This window comes from Phascolarctos cinereus, unplaced genomic scaffold (genome assembly GCF_003287225.1).
Source record: "Phascolarctos cinereus isolate Bilbo 61053 unplaced genomic scaffold, phaCin_HiC Scaffold_726;HRSCAF=1367, whole genome shotgun sequence".
Taxonomy (NCBI): domain Eukaryota; kingdom Metazoa; phylum Chordata; class Mammalia; order Diprotodontia; family Phascolarctidae; genus Phascolarctos; species Phascolarctos cinereus.
In genome coordinates, this window is record NW_027556098.1 from 233,522,234 (window position 1) to 233,541,410 (window position 19,177).

Sequence of the window (19,177 nt, forward strand, 5' to 3'; positions counted from 1 at the left end):
GGCACATTGACCAATGAAAGAGGGAAGGGAAAGGAATAAACATTTATATAGAGCCTACTGTGTGCCAGGCATTGTGATAAGTATTTTGTATAAATAATGTCTTATTTAATCGTAATGATTACTAAATCAACCAAGATATGTCTTAAGAAAAATGTTTTACCTTTGGATCATAATTCTTCCAGCTAGGTGGTGTGAGCTTTGGGCCTGGAGTCAGGAAGACCTGAGTTCAAATTTAGCCTCAGACACTTAGTACCTGTTTGACTCTTGGCAAGTTACTTAACCTCTTTGTCTCAGTTTTCTCAACTGTAAAATGGGGGTAATAACAATACCTTCCTCATAGGATTGTTGTTGAGTCTCAAATGATATAAAATTTGTAAAGCACTTAGCACACTGCCTGACATATAGTAGGTGGTATATACGTGTTTATTCTCTTCCCCTTCCCATTGCCTCATATAGTACATTATACTAGCCCTTCACTCCTAGTGTTTAGATCTAATCCTGTTTGACATTTTTAAGGAAATGCTCTGGCACCTTTTATGATACCCACATTTTGTGATATTGAATTGTGTGCTATACATACACACACGTACATGTGTATACAATGTATGTTGTGTGTATATATATAGATATTATATATGTATATAAAAGTTGGGTTTGTTATGTAAAGACATTTAATCACAATGATCTTTTTTATTTTTATGCTATTTTGATAGTAAATGCCTTTTTTTAAAACTATAATATATCACATCTTGAATTCCAGCAAAGTAATATTCCTAGATGTTTGGAATATTTGTGGTATGTACTTACTAAGTCTAGTATTGGGAACCTAGGATAGTAGATAAATATGGCTTTTAACTGTATGTGTACGCGTACTTGTTTTGTGTTTTTCATAATATATCAGCATTCATATTTCCCTTTCATTACATATAAAGTTGTAGAAAATATCATGTGTTGGGTAGGTTGGACTAGATGACCTCTGAGTTTACTGCTAACTCTTTAAGATTCAGTGCATTAAGTTGTAATAAGACTTTACTGGATCTCATACTTAAAAATAGCTAAAATGTCTTCTGCTCTTTTCTCTCCCATTAGTCATTAATTATACTATTATAAAGAGGCGACAGCATTGTAGAAAATTTCAGTTCTAAACTTGTATGGCTATTGTTGGCTTTTTCTTTCCTCTTAGAAGCATTTGCAGGCCAGGTCTATTACACTATATTTCATTAATAAAAGAAATCTATTTAATGATAAATGCTTCTATCTCAAAAGATTTACATTTTGAAATTTATTTTATTGAAGATTTACTTCAGTGAAAATTAGTGAGTTATATAACCATTTTTATTACAACAAAAACCTTTGACCTATCTGGTGGTATTCATTGTTAGGTTCCCAAATAATTTCCAGGTTGACTGCATAATAAAATTTCAAAACCTGGCATTTGGACCCTCATACAATGTTTATTGTTAGATACCCAAGTAATTTTGACTTTGACTTAATAATAGAATTTCAAAAACTATCATTTCTCAGAATGCCTTAGGCCAATTAGAAGCAAGAGGGTACAAATCCAATAGAATTTTTGTTATGAACTACAAAGCTTCTGTTTTTTGCCAGTGGAAGGAAGATTAGGCCTCTCTCTTTTTTTTTTCTGTATTCTTGCTGAATATTCAAAAAGTTCTTGAAAGCATGGGACAGTAATAGAAATGTCTTAGCATTATATATTTTTTTCTGTTCCTTTTTACTGTAAAATACCTTTTAAAAATATTTAATGCTTACCCCTTATTTTATCAGTTTTATTATCAAATGAGGCAATGTGTTTTTTTATGTTAGTTTTTGTTTTAGTAAAGAAGGTGGCATCTAATGCATCTGTTCTATTTAGGCAATGATGCAGAGCTTATTTGCTGCTACTAAAAATATGAAATAAATATGAGGGCATTAGACATTATACCTTTAAGATTTTGGTTCTTGACCACCAAATGCATTTTTTTCTAGTCCTAATGATGGAAGCAAAAGGGATAAATGGAGAGAATTTTAGACTAGGAGTCAATAGACCAGGGATTTAGTCTGCCATAAATTATCGATGTAACCTTGAGCAAGTCGCTCCACTGAAGGCAGCTAGACTTGGCTTCTTCAAGATCATACATTCTATGAATAGGTAAAACATGTCAATTTAGGTGTCTTATTAGTTGACATAAAGATAATGGCAACACCAATAATAATAGCTAATACCTATGTAACACTTCAAGGTTTACAAAGTGCTTTACACATTTTATCCTCACAATAACTCTGAGAGATAAATGCTGAATTTATCCCCATTTTAAAGATGAGGAAATTAGGGCTAAAAGAGGTCAAGTGACATGCCCAGGGTCACATGGCTAGTGAGTGTCTGAGGCCAGATTTGAACTCAAGAAGATGAGTCTTCCTGACTCCAGGCCTGTGACTCTATTTACTGGACCACCTAGTTCCCTATAGAACCTTAGATTGCCTTAAATAAAAAGTAAAAATTGCCTAGATTGACAAACTGCCCGTAGGAGGAGTAAAATATGTTTTGATGGGACTGCACATAAGAGTGTAGTAAAAAAGTCACCAGGGACCCATTCCTTTCCTTTTTACTAAACTAGTTCTACTAGTTTTATTGGTTTACTAGTTTTACTAGTTTTAGTTTAGTTTAGATAACTTCTGAGGAGGTTATCTAAATGAAGAGAGTACCCTGTTTTATAAGTGGGGCAAATCTGAGTTTATAGATGAAGTAATGAAGTCAGTTATTTGGTGAAGTCAAGCGATCTGTGGTTTCATTGGTATGAGGAGGTCTTTTTGCTCATCGATACTTTAGCAGATAGATGACTTCTCAAGTTGCTGTCAAAAAAAAATGATTAAAAAAATTATTGCCTGGCATCGCATCTTCTGGTGAGGATTCTATCCACATTTAGTAAGTCTGATCTTTAGACAATAGATCTAAAGTTCTCTAGATTCAGACTTGTTAAGTAAGACCTTACATAGCCTTTGAGAACCCAGAGTTACCTCCATACCGCAGGATGAAGCATCAGGGAACTTGAGTGGAAAGATTTGTTGAAATTCCACCCATTTTCCTCTTTTCCCAATAGGATACAAAACAGTACCAGTTTCTCACCCATTTCCATTATTTCCCACACCCCTATTAAACAAATAAAATGTGACTAAAATCATCCACACCCCCCCCAAGAAAGAAACAACAGAGAAATGAGCAACAACAGCAACAACAAAAAATACCCCTAGTTTCTCAGAGTATAGCAACACAAACTAGCAAATGAGAAAAATAATAATCATTGCCTAATGCTAATGTTGATTTCAAGGTAGTTTGTGTGAATAAACTTTCCTCAAAATATTTTGCAGAATTCATCCTTTAGAGCAGGGATTTCTTAACCTTTTGTGTCAAGGATATCTTTGGCATTCTTGAGAAGCTTTGGTATGCTTCCACGGAACAAGTGCTTTTAATTGCTTAAAGTAAGATGCACAGGATTACAAAGCAAACTAATTATATTGAGATTTTTTAAAAGTTTCTTAAAGTTCACAGACCTCAGGTTTATAACCTCTGAGGTCTAGAGGGAATGTTGCTTATTTTGACACCTATGAAAACTAAATGTGAGGTTACCTAACTCAGAAATGGTCAAGGTGAACTAGAATCTGTATTTCACAGTGTCCCTGAACCTGTGATACATTTAGAAGGAGGATGCAAGTTGGCATATATACTCCAATCTCACTTACTGTAAGTATTCATCTGTTTCTTTATAGCAGTATTTATCTACTCATTCATGCATTCATTTATTCATTCATTCATAGACAGGAAAGTCTTGCCTAGGTTGCAAGTATAGCCTCCACCAGAAGATGACCAGTGGGGGAGGAGGAGCTAAACTTAGTGCTGGACTCAGTGTAATTACTTCTCAGCCCTACTGCATTTCAGAACTCCTGAGCTCAAGCAATCCACTAACCATAGCTTGCCAGAGATAACAGATGTGTACTACACCACCTAGCTGGCATATGAACTTTAACCTTGGTCTTAAGACAGAAGTAGTTTCAGTAGACTGGTTCTAATGAGCTGAAATTATGCTTTATAGAGATTTTTTTAGAGGAACTATATCTTTTGCTAGACTTCTTTTTCTTTTTTTCTTTTTTTGGCATTGAAACAAGTATCTAGACTTCTCCAGAATAGCTTTTCTTTCTTTTATTTTTTTCTTCTTTTATGGGAGGTGGGAGAAAGAAGGGGAGAAATTTTGACTTATGTGAATCCAGTGCAATCTGTATGTTCACCAACAGGGGCTTTCCAGTTCATTCATCCTCCTAATTTGGAATTATTAATATTATCTTTCATCTCCTTCATCTGTGATATCATCTTCACATGGCTATTCTCTTGGGGTATTGCAATAGCCTCAGAGGTCTTGCCACTACTGTTCCCTCTTATTCTGCTTTCCCCATTCTCCTCCTTAATCTCCTTTATTCATAGAAATGGTCATATTTCTTCTGCTCAGAAATCTGTAACAGTTCTCTCTTGGCTATCAAATACATTTTAGATTTCTTTACCTAGGAAACGAAAATCCCTTACATTCTGGGAACATTCTACCTTTCTGGCATGTCTAAAACTATTTTGATATATTCTTGACACTTCAGCCACCCTCAGCTTCTCTGTATCTCCCATCCTGCCCTCGTGCCTCAGTCAGGCTCTACCCAGTCCTTGAAATGCCCTTCCTCTCCTGTTGAATTCCTTCCTATTCTGTGAAACCCAACTTAAATGGAGCTTCCTCCATGAAACCTTTCCTAACCTTGCTAAAAATCCTTTTTACTTCTGACTACATTTAGATTATGACAAAATGTTTCTCTTATGATCTTCTTATTCATTTTGTATTATTATTGTATTTTTGCATTATTTTTGTAGTTTTGTATTATATTATTGTATTATTGAGTGATATTTAAAAGCTTACTGAGGACAGAGAGTGAGGCATTTTGATAAACTCTCTATTGCTTAGGCAATGCCTTGCTCACAGCTGAGTGTGTAATGAATTAGCACATTTGTGGTAAAATCATTCTGTAAATTCAGGCTGCTTTTGTGAATTATGGTACTTTCACCTATGCTTTAATGCTTTTGAGGTCAATTGGTAAAATTTCCCCCTAGAAGAGAAAGTTTTGGTCCAGTCGGGGCTAAGTTAATACAAAGAGCAGACAAAGGCATGAAAACATGGCCACAGGGCAGAATTTTGTTACTGTATCTAGAACATCATTGCAGTATCATCTATATATCATTGTGATAGAGTTTGTGTGGTGAACATAGTTTATTCAATTTATAATATAGATAGTATTTGTAGGAACTTTTTATTAAAACCATATTTCAGTATTGTGCAAAGGTTGTCAAGGATGCTTTGACAGCAAGGAAACTTCAATCTGGGAAAGTCTCATTGAAATATCAATTAAAAAATATAACCATGGATTTCCTTTTTGTATCTTTTGCTTGGTGTCCTACTTCTCATATACTTTCAGTTTTCCATAGAGGGCTACACCCATGTTATCTGGCTTACATTGGAGAATAAGGCTCTGTGTAGGAATCAATATTTCCTAAGGAGAGGCAGTTTCAAGGTCTTTCCCTGATCATCACCCTTTTTGCAACTGCTTCTGTGGCTGGGAGCATCTGGACATAGACACTGTTGTTTCATTTTGGGCCTTCAAGCTTTACTAACTTGTTGCTACCCCAGTTTGTTTTCATGATTGTAGTCATTGCAACTTGAGTGAGCCTAAATATTCAAATAATGCATTAGTATGGCAGGAAACCAAGTCTGGGTCATAGATTCATAGCAGCTATGATCTCCTGTTTCTACCTAGCTTCAGATTGAGTGGCTAGATGGTTCAATCAGCAGACTGAAGCTCAGTAATCTCAACCATTAAGAAGAATTCTGAACCTAAAAGTCAATGTTAATAATTTGAAGGACTGATTACTTCTTTCATGTGGTATCTCATCAACCTGTATAGCTAGAAACCCATCCATCCATGTTTTCTTGCCTTGTGCCCATGTCCTTTTATTAATCTTCCAAATCCATTTGCTGAGTTCACTGGGGACCTTTCCATGACCTACCTATTAAAATTGCATAGATACCATTGTAATGCTTTGGGGTTTTTTTTAGTCCAATTCTATAATTAGACTATGTCCTTTGCATAGTCATGCATGATCCAGATGTTTTTGTCATTTCTCATGAAAATCATCATTGATAGTGTAGATTCCTTGTACCCACCATACATCATTCCATTGCTTTCGGAGTCACCCTGATTTTGAATCTTCAGAAATCATAATGTTCAATTAACAAACATTTGTTAAGGGGCTGCTATGTGTTAGGCACTAGCTTGGGTGCTGGGATACAAAAATGAAGAATGAAGCAATTCCTGCTCACAAGGGGCTTACATCTAGTGAAGAAAATAAGTGCGTAATTGAGTATAGCCACAATAAATATAAAGAGAATAAACATAACTACAAAGCAGTTAAATAAAAGTAGTTTGGAAGTGAGGACATTAGCAACTGGGGTGGTTCTGGAAAGCTTTCATGTAGAAGGTGGCACTTGAGCTGTGTCTAAAAGGAAGAGAGGGATTCTGTGAGGTGGAGTTTGAGGAGGTAGAGTATTCCAAGTATGGAGGGTAGGGAGGGGAAGGATACTTAGTGGAAAGACATAAAGACAGGAGTTGTATTTTGTGTGAGGAACAGAAGATCACATTGGCTAGGTTACAAAAGGTAAGAGGGAAAGTGAAGTCCAATGAGGCTGGAGTTCTCTGCTGTATAGCATCACGGGATGAATATTAGTATGAAAAATATGAGCTGTTTGGCAGCAGGAAACTTTAGGTATTGAAGGTGCCCCCCATGGATTCTCATGTGACTAAAACCCACTTTATTCTTTTTATTCATTTCTATTTTCTGTTCATTGGTTAAAATCCTATTCCAGGGATAGGTACTTAACAGTGGACTTTTAATCCAAGTGTGTGCTTCAGTCTAGGGAAAATCCACTTGGATTTTCCTGTATGAAGTAGTAGCCTTCTTTTTATTAGTGCCCCGCTCATTGAGGATCAATTTCTAACAGCACAGTGTTGTTCACAAATGGAAGTTCCTTGAGAATCACCACTTTCCCAGGCAGTTGTTTCCATTTGGACTTTGTTTATGATGACGTAAATAATGAGAGAAAGAGTATTTATTAAGTACTTATTATGTGTCCAGCTCTTTGCCAAGTGCTAGGGATACAAGTTCAAAAAGAAGACAGTCTCTGCCCTCAAAGCGCTTCCCTGTGAATAGGATTGTGGTTGCCAGGGAAAGGTGTTTTGATCTGAGAAGTCATAGGGTTTGGTGGGTAGAACAATAGGGCAGTTGATTGATAGTCTCAGTATAACTTTTCCATGACAACAGCTAAAACCTTTGGCAAACATGTCTCACTCTTTTATGCCTTGCTTAGTACTTATAACATAGGCTCATAGAACAAAGTTACTCCAAATTACATTATGAGGAAACTATGTTTTGTCTTTATGAATGCAGAATAGATGCCTTTTCCGAGCAGAGCATTATGCTTTACCTAATCCTTTTAAAAAAAAATTAACGATGGTATCCTGTATTCTGTGTACCCCTACTCAATAGGGTACGATGAATAATTTTTGCTAGAGAGAATGCATCTTTCAAAACCTACTTGTTTCTTCTCATTTTTATCTGGGATATTCTTGATATGGTTACAACCATTCTCATAAAGATTTTTTTAATGAAGAGAAAGTTGATCATTAGTTATTGATGGTGCTCTTGATTGCCTTACTTTAAGAGTGTACCATTCAATGTATATATATGTGTGTGTATACACACACACACACACACACACACACACACACACACACACACACACACACACTTTTTTCCCCTCTATTCTTTTGGTCTTTCCCTCTGAGAGCCCTTGCAAATCAAATTGATCCTGGAGCACACTGAGGATGTTATTGCTTCCAATCCAGATTTCCACTGTATGTCAGAGAACTTGACAAAACTTGCATTCAATTGGTCAATAAACATTTGTTATGTGCCTCCTATGTGCGAAGCACTCTAGTAAGCACTGGGGATACAAAAAGAGGTAAAAAATGGTCTCTTCAACCCATTTGGTATAATCTTCAACAACCACGGATTAATAGCTACACCAAAATGAATATCAAGAGAAGCCTTCAGTGGAGGATTTTCTTTAAAAATAAAAACTTATGAATTTCTAGAATATCATTTGATGAGGCAGACTGTTGTAGTTAGTGTATTTGAAAATTGGTTCCTGGCTTATTCTGGAAGGACAAGCTGTGGAAGCAAACACAGCTGCCTTTGGTTACCCTTTGGAAGGTCCTAGAGAGTCAGCCTGGACCCACCGTTCTTTGCCAGTCCTGTGACTGGCACATTCCTACCTCTTTTTCGCTGTGATTCAGAGGCACAGTATGTTGAGGCAAAATGGCTTTTTTATTCCAGCTTCTATTTTTCCCCTCATTCCCAGCTTCATCATTCTCTGCCCTTCCGTCTACCATGTCCTCTTAAAACCACTGTTTTATTGTTAACTTCTTTTTCATCTCTAGAGCTTTTTAAAATTAATTGCTTTAAGAGCAATTAAACTTGCTTAGTAATGATTTACATTTAAATTAATTTCAACCCATAAAGGATAACTTTTAAAATCCCTTCTAAGTCATCATCAGGGTTTTTCCCCCTCATTCATTCTCATTGACTTTTCCTCATGATTATAGTTAGTATATACTCTTTCTTGTTTTGTTTTTTGCTTTGCACTCTTTCATAAAGTTCTTTCCAGGTTTCTCTAAGCTGTCTTCCCCATAGTTTTACTTAATTGCAGCATGGTATTCCACTATTTCAGTGTAATATGATTTATTTAGCTGTTCCATGATTATTAGATGTGTAGGTTGCTTCCATCTTTCCCCCTTCTCTAATACTTATTATTCTTCTATGAAAATCTTTCAACAGATAAGCTCTTTTTTGTTGTTTTATTTGATAACACTGTCAAGGACATGCTCCCAAGAACTGAATTATTTCAAACGTCCTAGATCTCTTCTTCTCATACTGTCTCATTTTCTTCTGTTGCTATTGCTTAGTCATTTTCAATTCTTCATGATCCCATTTGGGGTTTTCTTGGCAAAGACACTGAAGTGGTTTGCCATTTTCTTCCTCAGCTCATTTTACAGAAGAGGAAACTGAGGCAGGCAGGGTCAAGTGACTTGCTTAGGATCATACAGCTATTAAGTATGTGAGGCCAGATTTGAAGTCAGGAAGATGAGTCTTCCAGACTTCATGCCAGGCACTCTATCCATGGTGCCTCCTAGCTGCCCCCTTCATCTTCTAGTACTTACAGGAGCTTTGCTTTCTTCAGAAGTCTGCATTCTGGCCTCGCCTTCCAGTTCAGGCTGCTTCCCTCCTATCCCATATATGCAGGACATGGAAGTGGAGTCATTTTATTCCTTTGTTTGTTTGTTTCTACTTTAAAACCCTAGACTAGATGGATAGGAGAAACTCATAGGCATAGAGCTGGGAGGGGCCTCAGAAGCTAATTTTAAAGATGAGGAAATTGAGGTCTCAGGAAGCCAAATGATTTATCCAAGGGCATAAAAATTGCAAGCATCAGAGGCCAAATTTGAACCCAAGTCCTGTGCCTAGTATTGATCTTTTTTCCAGTGTGCTAAAATAAATCTTTGATGCTGTCATTCTTTTGAAGGAATCACTCATTCTTGTGCTGTAGTAAAAATGAACTTGAAGTCCTTTGCTGGTTCATTAGCTGACCAGGATGAATTGTTTCCTTTGTTTCTGTCTTGGGTGGACCCAGAGGACAGCTGTATGGTCGAGCAGTAGGGGAAAGGTGTATGTCTCTTGACTACATGACTTTTGAACTGCAACCAAAACTTACTCAGACTATGGAGTGCGCTCAGATCCACATTTAAATTGATAGCTACTGAAAATAGCCCATCCTGCACTTGTCTCTTTAACACCTCCACCTGTCCCTTTTGACGTCAGTACCTGGAAGGCTACCATCCTCCTGCATGACAATTTGGACTCCCCCTCTGTGGAGATTTGGCATATGCTCTTGGGCAGAAAGGTGATGGGGATGGTCAGGGACAGGAGGCAGAGACCAGGGTCTGCTGAGCAGTGGGTTTGTTCCATTTGGTCTTGCTACACTTAGCTGATGACTCCAGTGGCTGTGTATGTATAGCATGTGGCTGTGGACGAAGGATGGTTTCTTGCTGCACAGCCAAATGCTGGTCACATAATCTGAAGGGGGCAGGGAGAGCGAAAGAGCTTTCTTGAAAAACTTTTGGGATAATAGCCATTAGTTCTTCCTTCAGGACCAAGGAAGGGGGAGGTAAGCCTACTAAAAATCTGTTATTTTTAAGCCTGCTCTTAGACCACAGGGTCATCTAATCTACTTTTATCAGTTTTCCAAGTGAGGTTCTCTCTGGCTATTTTTTTTCCCCTCTCAGTATTTAAACCAGTCCCAACTTCCTCAGTCTCTCTCATTATTGGTTTTAACTGTGTAGCAGCAGGCTGATTGGCATAGCAATGTGGATGGAGGCAGATCTGGAAGAAAATACTTGTGAAATGACCCATATATTAAGGATACTATTTAAAAGTGACCCATTATAGTCGTGAGTGTTACTTTAGTTCCACCATGCATTGCAGCTACAAAAGCCAAAGGCAATCTATTGCATCAAGTTGTGCTAGATATTCCTATGGCCTCTGCGATTCTCAGTGGCCACATATACTTAGATTTGGCCATCTTTCTTCTTCCAAAGTCCAAGATTGCTATGGAAAATGGCACTTGTTTATATAACTCACTAAGCCCAGTATAGTGTAAACTTACCTGGAAATATTTGTTTGTGTGCGTGTGTGTATAGAGGCCCACAGTTTATGCCAACAAGCATTACTATTTTTAAATAAAATTTTATTTTAAAAAAACCCACAAATTTGTCTCCCTTCCAGCCCACCATTGAAGAAAAAAAAGGAAATAAAAAACAAAACCCTTGTAACAAATATGCATAGTCAAGCAAAAAAAGAAAAATCCCATATTGGCCATATGAAAAATGTCAATTTTTGCATATTTAGTCTATTATTTCTCTAATAGGAGGTGGAAACATAACCATGTTTCATCGATCAGAGTTCTTAAGACCTTCAAAACATTTTTACAATGTTGTTATAATATGAATTGTTCTCCTGGCTCCGCTCACTTCACTGACTTATTTCATTCAAGCCTTCTCAGGTTTCTCCCAAATTGCCCTTTTCTTCATTTCTTATAGCATAATAGTATTCCATTGATGGACACTGCTTTTGTTTCCAGTCCTTTGCTGTTACAAAAAAGCTACTATAAATATAATTTGAATTTATGGGACCTTTTTCTCTTTCTTTGATCTTTTTTTGGGGGAGGTATAGGCCTAGTTGCGGTATCACTGGGTCAAAGGGCATACAGGGCTTAATAATTTTGAAGGCATGGTTCCAAATTGCTATTCAGAATGGCCATGCAAATTTGTAACTCCATCAAGCATGAGAATAACAGGGGTGGGGTAGAAAAATTGGGAGAAGGAGGCTACAGAACATGAAGATAAAAACAAAAAAAGGCCCTTATTTCTGGGAGCTTATGTTCTATTAAGGGAAACACCATGTACTCATGTAAGTAACAACAAAGCACATACAGTACACACCAGGTAATTTTTTGGAGAAGTAGGGGAGAAAGTTTAGGAGAAGGAAAGCAATTGGGAGAATCGGGAAAAAACTCATATTGGTAACACATGAACTGAACTTTGAAAGAAGCTAGGTTCATGCAATGCATTGCAGACTTGGGAGAATTGTCTGTGCAAAAAGTGTGGAGAGGGGAGGGATAGCAAGTAGGCCAGTATGGCAGAGATTGTTTTTGTGGGAGAAGGGTGATCATATAATAGTCATTATGGCCTCTGTAGAATTCGTATCTGTTTATAATGAGGAATAAAAGAATCTAGAACTTTTGTTGGAGCCTGGGGCAGCTAGGTCTCATCTGGCCTAGAGTCAGGAAGACTCCTTTTCCTGAGTTCAAATCTGGCCTCAGGCACTTATTAGCCATATGACCTTGGACAAGTCACTTCACCCTGTTTGCCTCAGTTTTCTCATCTGTAAAATGAGCTGGAGAAGGAAATGGCAAACCACTCTGGTATCTCTGTCAAGAAAACCCCAAATGGGGTCATGAAGAAACAGATGTGACTGAAACAAGACAATAACAAGGGAGCCTGAGTAGTATGTTTTCCCTTCTTTCGGCCAAATAGAGAATCAGTAGTCTTTTCTTCCTCATGTGTTTTCCATCACCTACAAAAGTAGATTAGATGGCTGCATATGCCATACTGTGTCTGCCCAGGATCTGCTCTTTTGGATGAGTCCTGGGTTGGCCTCTCTGGTATATAAATCTATACAAAGGAGGGGGAGAGGGGAAAGGGTGGGACGGGGCCTATAACTAGAAAGCTGAACTGCACGGCCCCCCACCCTGACTGGAAGACCTTTCCAAAACAATGGTGAAGGTTTATCAAGGCTTGGCCTCAGGGCAGGTGAAGCTGCTGGTTGCCAAATGTAGAAAACTTTGTTTTCCATGAGAGTTGACAGATGATTTGATGTCCTTTTAACATTTCACTATACTAGCATTATACAACTAATTAGTGTCTGGAAAGGAGGCTGAGGGGTATAGGTATAGGGGTGTGTGTGTGTGTGTGTGTGTGTGTGTGAGTTTGAAAATGTAATTTGTTTTGCTTTTGTCTGGGAGGGACCAGAGGTAGACAATACCCCCACATCCAGTCTTTGTCCTGAGATATTGAAAAGAAAGAATCCGGAACACTTTTTATCACTGACCCCTTCTTTACCTTTGAGTTTATCGTTTTACCCTAAGTTATCTGCTCTTGACTCTTTCTGAACTCTTGGGTTGTCATGGAAGAGTTGGTGGAGTCTCAGGTAAATTCTGTCCATCACACTTGGATCTCTGCAATGTCTCCTCAGCAGTGATAGATGACCAGAGTGGACCAGTGTCCTTGAGGATGTATTACAGTCTGTGTTTTTTGCCAACAATGTCTTGTAGTGATTAAGGCAGTGCCAATAGACAAGGGCCTGGGATCTGATGCTTTGAAACAACCAGAGAATATGTAGCAAAGTCTTTTGCTAAGTGTATTGGAAGTGGTTGTTAAGGCCCCTGAAGGTGTTCCCCGACCCCCCAAAAAACCACTCCTCCTCCAATTTGGCAGGTTGTCTTTGAGGAAGAGGCAGGGAATGAGAGTGGGAGAAAACTTCCTTATGAAATGTCAGCCTTCCTTCTCGCTGGTAATGGCTTCTGGCTTTAGCTCAATTCAACAGATATTGCTTAGTGCCCACTACGTGCAGAGAATTGTGCTTGTGCTAGAGGAAATAGAAAGGTTAAATAAATCACTGACTGCCTTCATGGACCTTAAAATCTAGTAGACTTCCTGTGAGAATGGATGCTTCATCTTGGAGCTAGAACAACTAGTGGAAATAAGAGCAAATTTCCAGGTAGCCTGGGAACTTGGAGCAAGCGTCAGCAAAATCATCACCTCTTTCTGAATTTTTACAGTCTGCCCACACAACATACAAGATCTCTCCAGTTCCAAACTGGGTGATTTCTCTGATGGATAATCTTCCCTCCCTGTACGCCTCCCCTCTCCATCTTCTAACAAAATAACGAATGAATTTTCCAATCCTGATTAAGTAGTGTAGTGGATAGAAAGCCATCATTGGAATCAGAAGACCATGGGCTCGTATTGGCTGTGTGAACCCTGGACAATTGACTTAACCTCTTGATGCCTTATGCAATTCTGGAAGACTATAAGTTGCAGAGAGGATGAGGGCCCATGTTGTTAGAGGGAATTTTCTCTCCCAGCTGTTCCCTAAATCGTTTAAATTATAGTTCCAGTCTCCCTCCCTATCCCTATTTGAAGGAAAACAAGCCCTAACTTTCTCGTCAATGGTCAATCAATCTTTCTGCTCCCCAACTAGTGTTTGTTCTGTTTGGGGAAAAGACTTTTCACAGTTCTTTGAAGGTCAGTTGTTAACAACTGATTCTCATAGTCCTCTATGATCTCTCCTTTTTTGGAAGCAAGGATTCAATTCTCGAAACGTGAGAAGAAAGTGAAGGAAGAAGACATTTTCCATCATTAACTGGTTCTCAGGTATGCATGTTGTTTATAGTGAAGTCAAGGACTTTTGTTACAGTAAGGATCAAATGAAAGATGGAAAAAGCAACATTATTTGATCTTAATGCTAGTCTCCTCATTGATTCTTTAATTAATGGAGCAGTTAAAACCATTCTTTCAATATGAAGTTTGGAAAATTGGAAATTGGAAAAACCTCCAGTTAAGGAGGCCTTTCCCTTTAGATGGCTCTTCCCAGAACCTCCATTTTTTCTTTTGTTTACTATAAATTTATTTTCAGTTTTCAATATTTACTTCTGCAAGATTTTGAGTTCCAAATTTTCACCCCATCTCACCCCTCCCCCACCCCAAGATGGCATGCATTCTGAATATCTCTTCCCCTAGTCTGTCCTCTCTTCTATCTCTTCCCCCCTTCTCTTATCCCCTTCCCCTTCTATTTTCCTGTAGGGCAGGATAGACTTCTGTACCCCATTTCCTGTATTTCTTATTTCCCAGTAGCATGTGAAAACATTCTTTTTAACATACGTTTTTAAAACTTTAGGTTTCAATTCTTCTCCCTTCCTCCCTCCCCAACCACCCTCATTGAAAAGGCAAACAACTCAATATAGTTTATACACGTGCAGCAGAACCTCCATGTAAGGGGGATGCCAGGGCCAGCCCTGGCCTGTTGTGCAGAACTTCCTCCACTTCTCCCATGGGATACCTTTGTCTTCCACCCACTCCCATCTCTTTAGCTTTCTTTTTAGTGTTATCTCATTACAATATAAACTCCTTGAGGGTAGAGGACTGTCTTTCTTCTTTCTTGCATTTTTATTCCCTGTGCTTCTACTGTGCCTGGCACTTAGTAAACTCTTTGACTGAAGAGATATTAGGATCCAAGGGTTAGAGATTGTGAGCTGCATTACAGAAAGTTTGACTTGATGGAATGGAGGGCCTAGTCTAACCAAAAGTGAAAACCCCAGCATTCTTCCCCTCCTCCACCGCCACATCTCTTTTCTGGAAGTTCCACCAGAGGGTAACTGGAGATTTTTTTTTTTAGTTACCTAAGGCAAAGCTAGCAGGGAAATTTAATGTAATTCCTTCCCAGCCCACAGATAAATGTGCCAATCTTTTCAATGGTAGGAAAAATGGCAGCAAGGCCTAGGATTTTGGATCTTAATTAAGCATTCCTTTAAGGATTTGGACTTAAAGTAATTGTTGGGATTTCAGGATCTTTGTATTTTGAAGCAACGAAAGCAAGAAAACCCCAAACTTAGTCTGCTGTGAAGTGACAGGGCTAAGAGACAGCCGTTGTGTTAACATTAATTTTTAGTTAACAGAAATACATCACATATTATAGGTCCTATTATTCCCTCCACCCAAACACAGAGAAAATAACAGATAAACACATATTCTCCCTCCCTTTTTTGTCCATTGGACAATGTGGATAAACAGATGCAAACTCTCTATATACCTCCCCCTCCCATCCCATCCCCCCTCTAAACAGGAAGAAATGGCTCTGCACAGACTTGCTCAAGCTTGGTGACTAAGCATTGCCTTAAGATCTGTGCTGACATTTAAAGTCTTTATAGCTTTGCTCTGTTCAGAACAAGGCAGCATCTCTCTTGCCTTCTCTTAAAACCCTTTTTGAGGCAAAGAAAGCTTCTACAGACTTAAGAAATTTCTAGGTCCCTAGACTTTTCTAGCTGTTGTGTGATTTAATGTGAATACATTGCCTTTTTCAGTGTGCAAATGTCCTGGAAAGCTCATCAATAGAAGCCCATTTACCCCAAGTGATAAGAGTGGTAGTTGTATCAAGTGACAACTCCTTGATCAGTAGAAATATATGTGATTTATCCAGAGACCTGGTTGTCTCAGAGAGGGTGTTTTCTCCATGATGTATAAAAAGCTTGAATTCTTATCCCATCCATCCACTGGTATCTTCTGTCTCTTCTTACTTGGAGGGCCTATATCTTTCATATTAAATTGAAGGGACATTTTTGTGCCTTTTGTTCACATGTAGGCTTGCTGATTCTGATGCATGGTCCCCTTGCACCATTGGCAAGCCCAAGTCAATATATTGGAATACTTCTAAATTTCAGTCTTAGATTAGCAGACCATTAAGACAGGTCCTTATAATCTTAAATCCTAATATGTCACAAACTACCATTTCAAATGAGCAAATGAAGCATGCCATTGGAAGACAGCAGTGATTTGAGATGCCTGTAGCTTACTCAAGTTTTAAGGTTTAAAATTTTTTTTATGATATTCTAATTACTCTGGCTCCTGTAAGATGAGCTTACATCATAAATTATGAGTCTGTGGGCACGTTTATTCTGTTAGATTTAATATAGTGCCTGTCCTGTTTCTTTGTACCTCTCTTCTCATCTGGTTCTGTCACCCTAGTGGAGTCACAAAATTTGACACTGGAAAGGGATCCTAGGACATCTAATCTGGCCAAAGTAGAAATGTTATGAAAGTATACTGAACAAGTCTCTTCTTCGTGAAGACCTTCAAGGAGTAATCTGCTGCCTCCTAAGGTCCCCTATTCCACTTTTAGATATCTCTGATTAAGGTTGGGAAACTTTCCTTGAAATCAGATCTAAATTTGCCTCCATTTCAAGAGGTACCCCAGTCATACTTCACTTCTGGTTACATTGACTCTCTAGACTTATTCTGTACCACCTTGCCAGCTGCCTGCCAACCCTGAAGAAATTTCCACCCTGAGGACCTACCCTCATCACTGGTGACACTACCTTCATTCAAAAGGGGCCCCAACTATGCTCATTTCATTCACAGTCAATCTGACTCACTATTTGAACTGCTTCTCTTTCTTCTTGCCAGCTATGCATCCACTGTGTGGATACCTCCCCTCCCCACCCACCCCCTTTTTCCAATTCCCATTTATTTCTTGCTTACTTCCATTAGAATATAACTTCCTCCAGGTTAGGGATTGTCTTGTTTGCTTGTATTTCTATCCCTATCACTTATTATACTAACTGGCACTTAATAAAACCTCTGTCTGTCCATCCATTCATCCTTTGTGACATCAACCCATTCCTTCTCTGTCTTCAAAAAGACTTCTTCTATTTAACAATCCTTCAAGTAGAACTCAGCTAACATTTATGTCCTCCCCTGGCCATTTGTGATGCCTTTTTTCTTCTCTTTAGGTTAATTATCCCAAGTTCCTTCCCAGAGCCTCATGATATGAATTTCAGGCCCATCAACATCTTGGCTTTCCCCCATTTGGTATCTTATCAATGTCCTCTTGAGTTTATTAGTTAGTGTCATTTCTCAACTGTCTCATTCAAAATTGTACCCAAAGGGTGGTTGTGTTAGGAGGTCTGGATTATGTTTATTCTTTCAATGTGACAAATAAGTATAGATTCAAAAGAACAATGTTTGAGGGTGTAGGGCCAAGAACAATGGAAGTAAATTGTGGTTAGTGTTGAGTCCTTATCTTACTACAGTCAGTGAGGCAAAGCAGTTGACCTGCAGAGCAGGAAAGGAGCAGATATTGCCAGTAACTCTAAGATGAGGTCAGCAGCCGAGGGCCTTAATTACCTGCAGTATGGCAAGGAGGACCTCAACCTCTGATTGATTGGCCTTTATGTTGGTGTTCTTAGAAAATGGAGATTGAGCTAGGTGTTTGAGAAGGAGTAAGCAACAGGAGAAGCAGGTAAAAGACCCCTTTGTGGCAGAGGAATAGCTATCTGTGTAGATTTGCTTCTTTTGGGGTTTGTATTCCTTTCAGGAAAGTCTTAGTCGTTAGATTGTACTGTAGGCTGGTTGAGTTTTTAGACACAATTATACCAAAAGATGGAACAGTGATGACTGTCACAAGGCCACCTACAGCCATCACTTTCTGAGCCCTTCTCTATTTTTTTCTTGGTGTGTCTGTCAGAAATTGTTGAACCTTGAACCTTGTGGTGATCTTGAGACTAGATCATTAAATCTCACTTTATCCATCTCAATTGTGGACAACAAAGCTGTAATCTATTCGCTCTGCCATTCTAGTGCTCCGTTTTATTTCTCTGACATCCTGTGATTATACTTTTAGGGATCTGCCTTGGATGGGACACTCGCCAGGAAAAGTCATCTTTCAGAATTCTGACCATGGTGAAACTGGAAATCCTTGTCAGTGAACAGGAAAAAAGAACTTATATGTTATTTAAATACCCCAACCTACCATTTGAACCTGTTTTATCTTGTTCTCTCCCGAGTAGACACAGATTTTAAAAGCTGGTCAATGTTTTAAAGTGCTTTCTTATATATTCCTTTAGTTTTATGGACCCCCTTCATCTCCCCAGTCTCCCTGATGACCTGTAACAAAGAAAGAAAACTAATTTACTTGAAGACAATGTTGCTAATAATGGTGATCTAAATCCACCTCTCCAGTTCAGATTGAGATGCCAAGATTATAATCTTTATTGCTTCCTTTAGTCAGTCCTTTCTACCCTTCCATCATATGAAAGGATTACTTGTAGCAGACTCTCCTGTCCCTGACCACATACAGTCCATAAATATTTTCACATGGTCCCAGTCTTGATGCCAGACAAGTTATATAGTAACAGTCATAACATTGAGTAATACTGGAAGGCCACCTTGCAGATGCTAGTTGTGTAAATAGACAACAAGCAAACAAAATGGGGATGAGATAATCTAAGGTAAAAGAGGTCATTTCCCTTGCTTGATATTCAGATTACTGATTAATTTAACTAACTTGTCATCATTGCTTAGTGGACTTAACTCTGCTTAGATTCTTCCTTTTTATTTCTGCAAACTGCAATAAAATAGGTTATCAGACTTTTATTGTTTCATATACATGCAAAGTAGTCCTAGGAAGTGATCTGTAACCAAGTATTCTGTATCATAAGAGTCTGGAAGATAAGACATCTCCCAGTACCTTAAAAGCAATTTGAAAACAATCCTCCTACCCCCAACCCCCAACCCTAATTTCAAATCCTAAATTTTGTCATGTTATAACTTTTAAAAATTGAGGAGATTGCTAAAGGTGACTCATGGG

General features: G+C 38.4%; 1 protein-coding gene across 3 annotated transcripts in view; it reads left to right on the plus strand.

The window, feature by feature from the left end:
* The window catches only part of ACVR1 (activin A receptor type 1), a 155,147-nt gene that overhangs the window by 78,979 nt on the left and 56,991 nt on the right, over positions 1-19,177 (plus strand). The window lies entirely within an intron of this gene.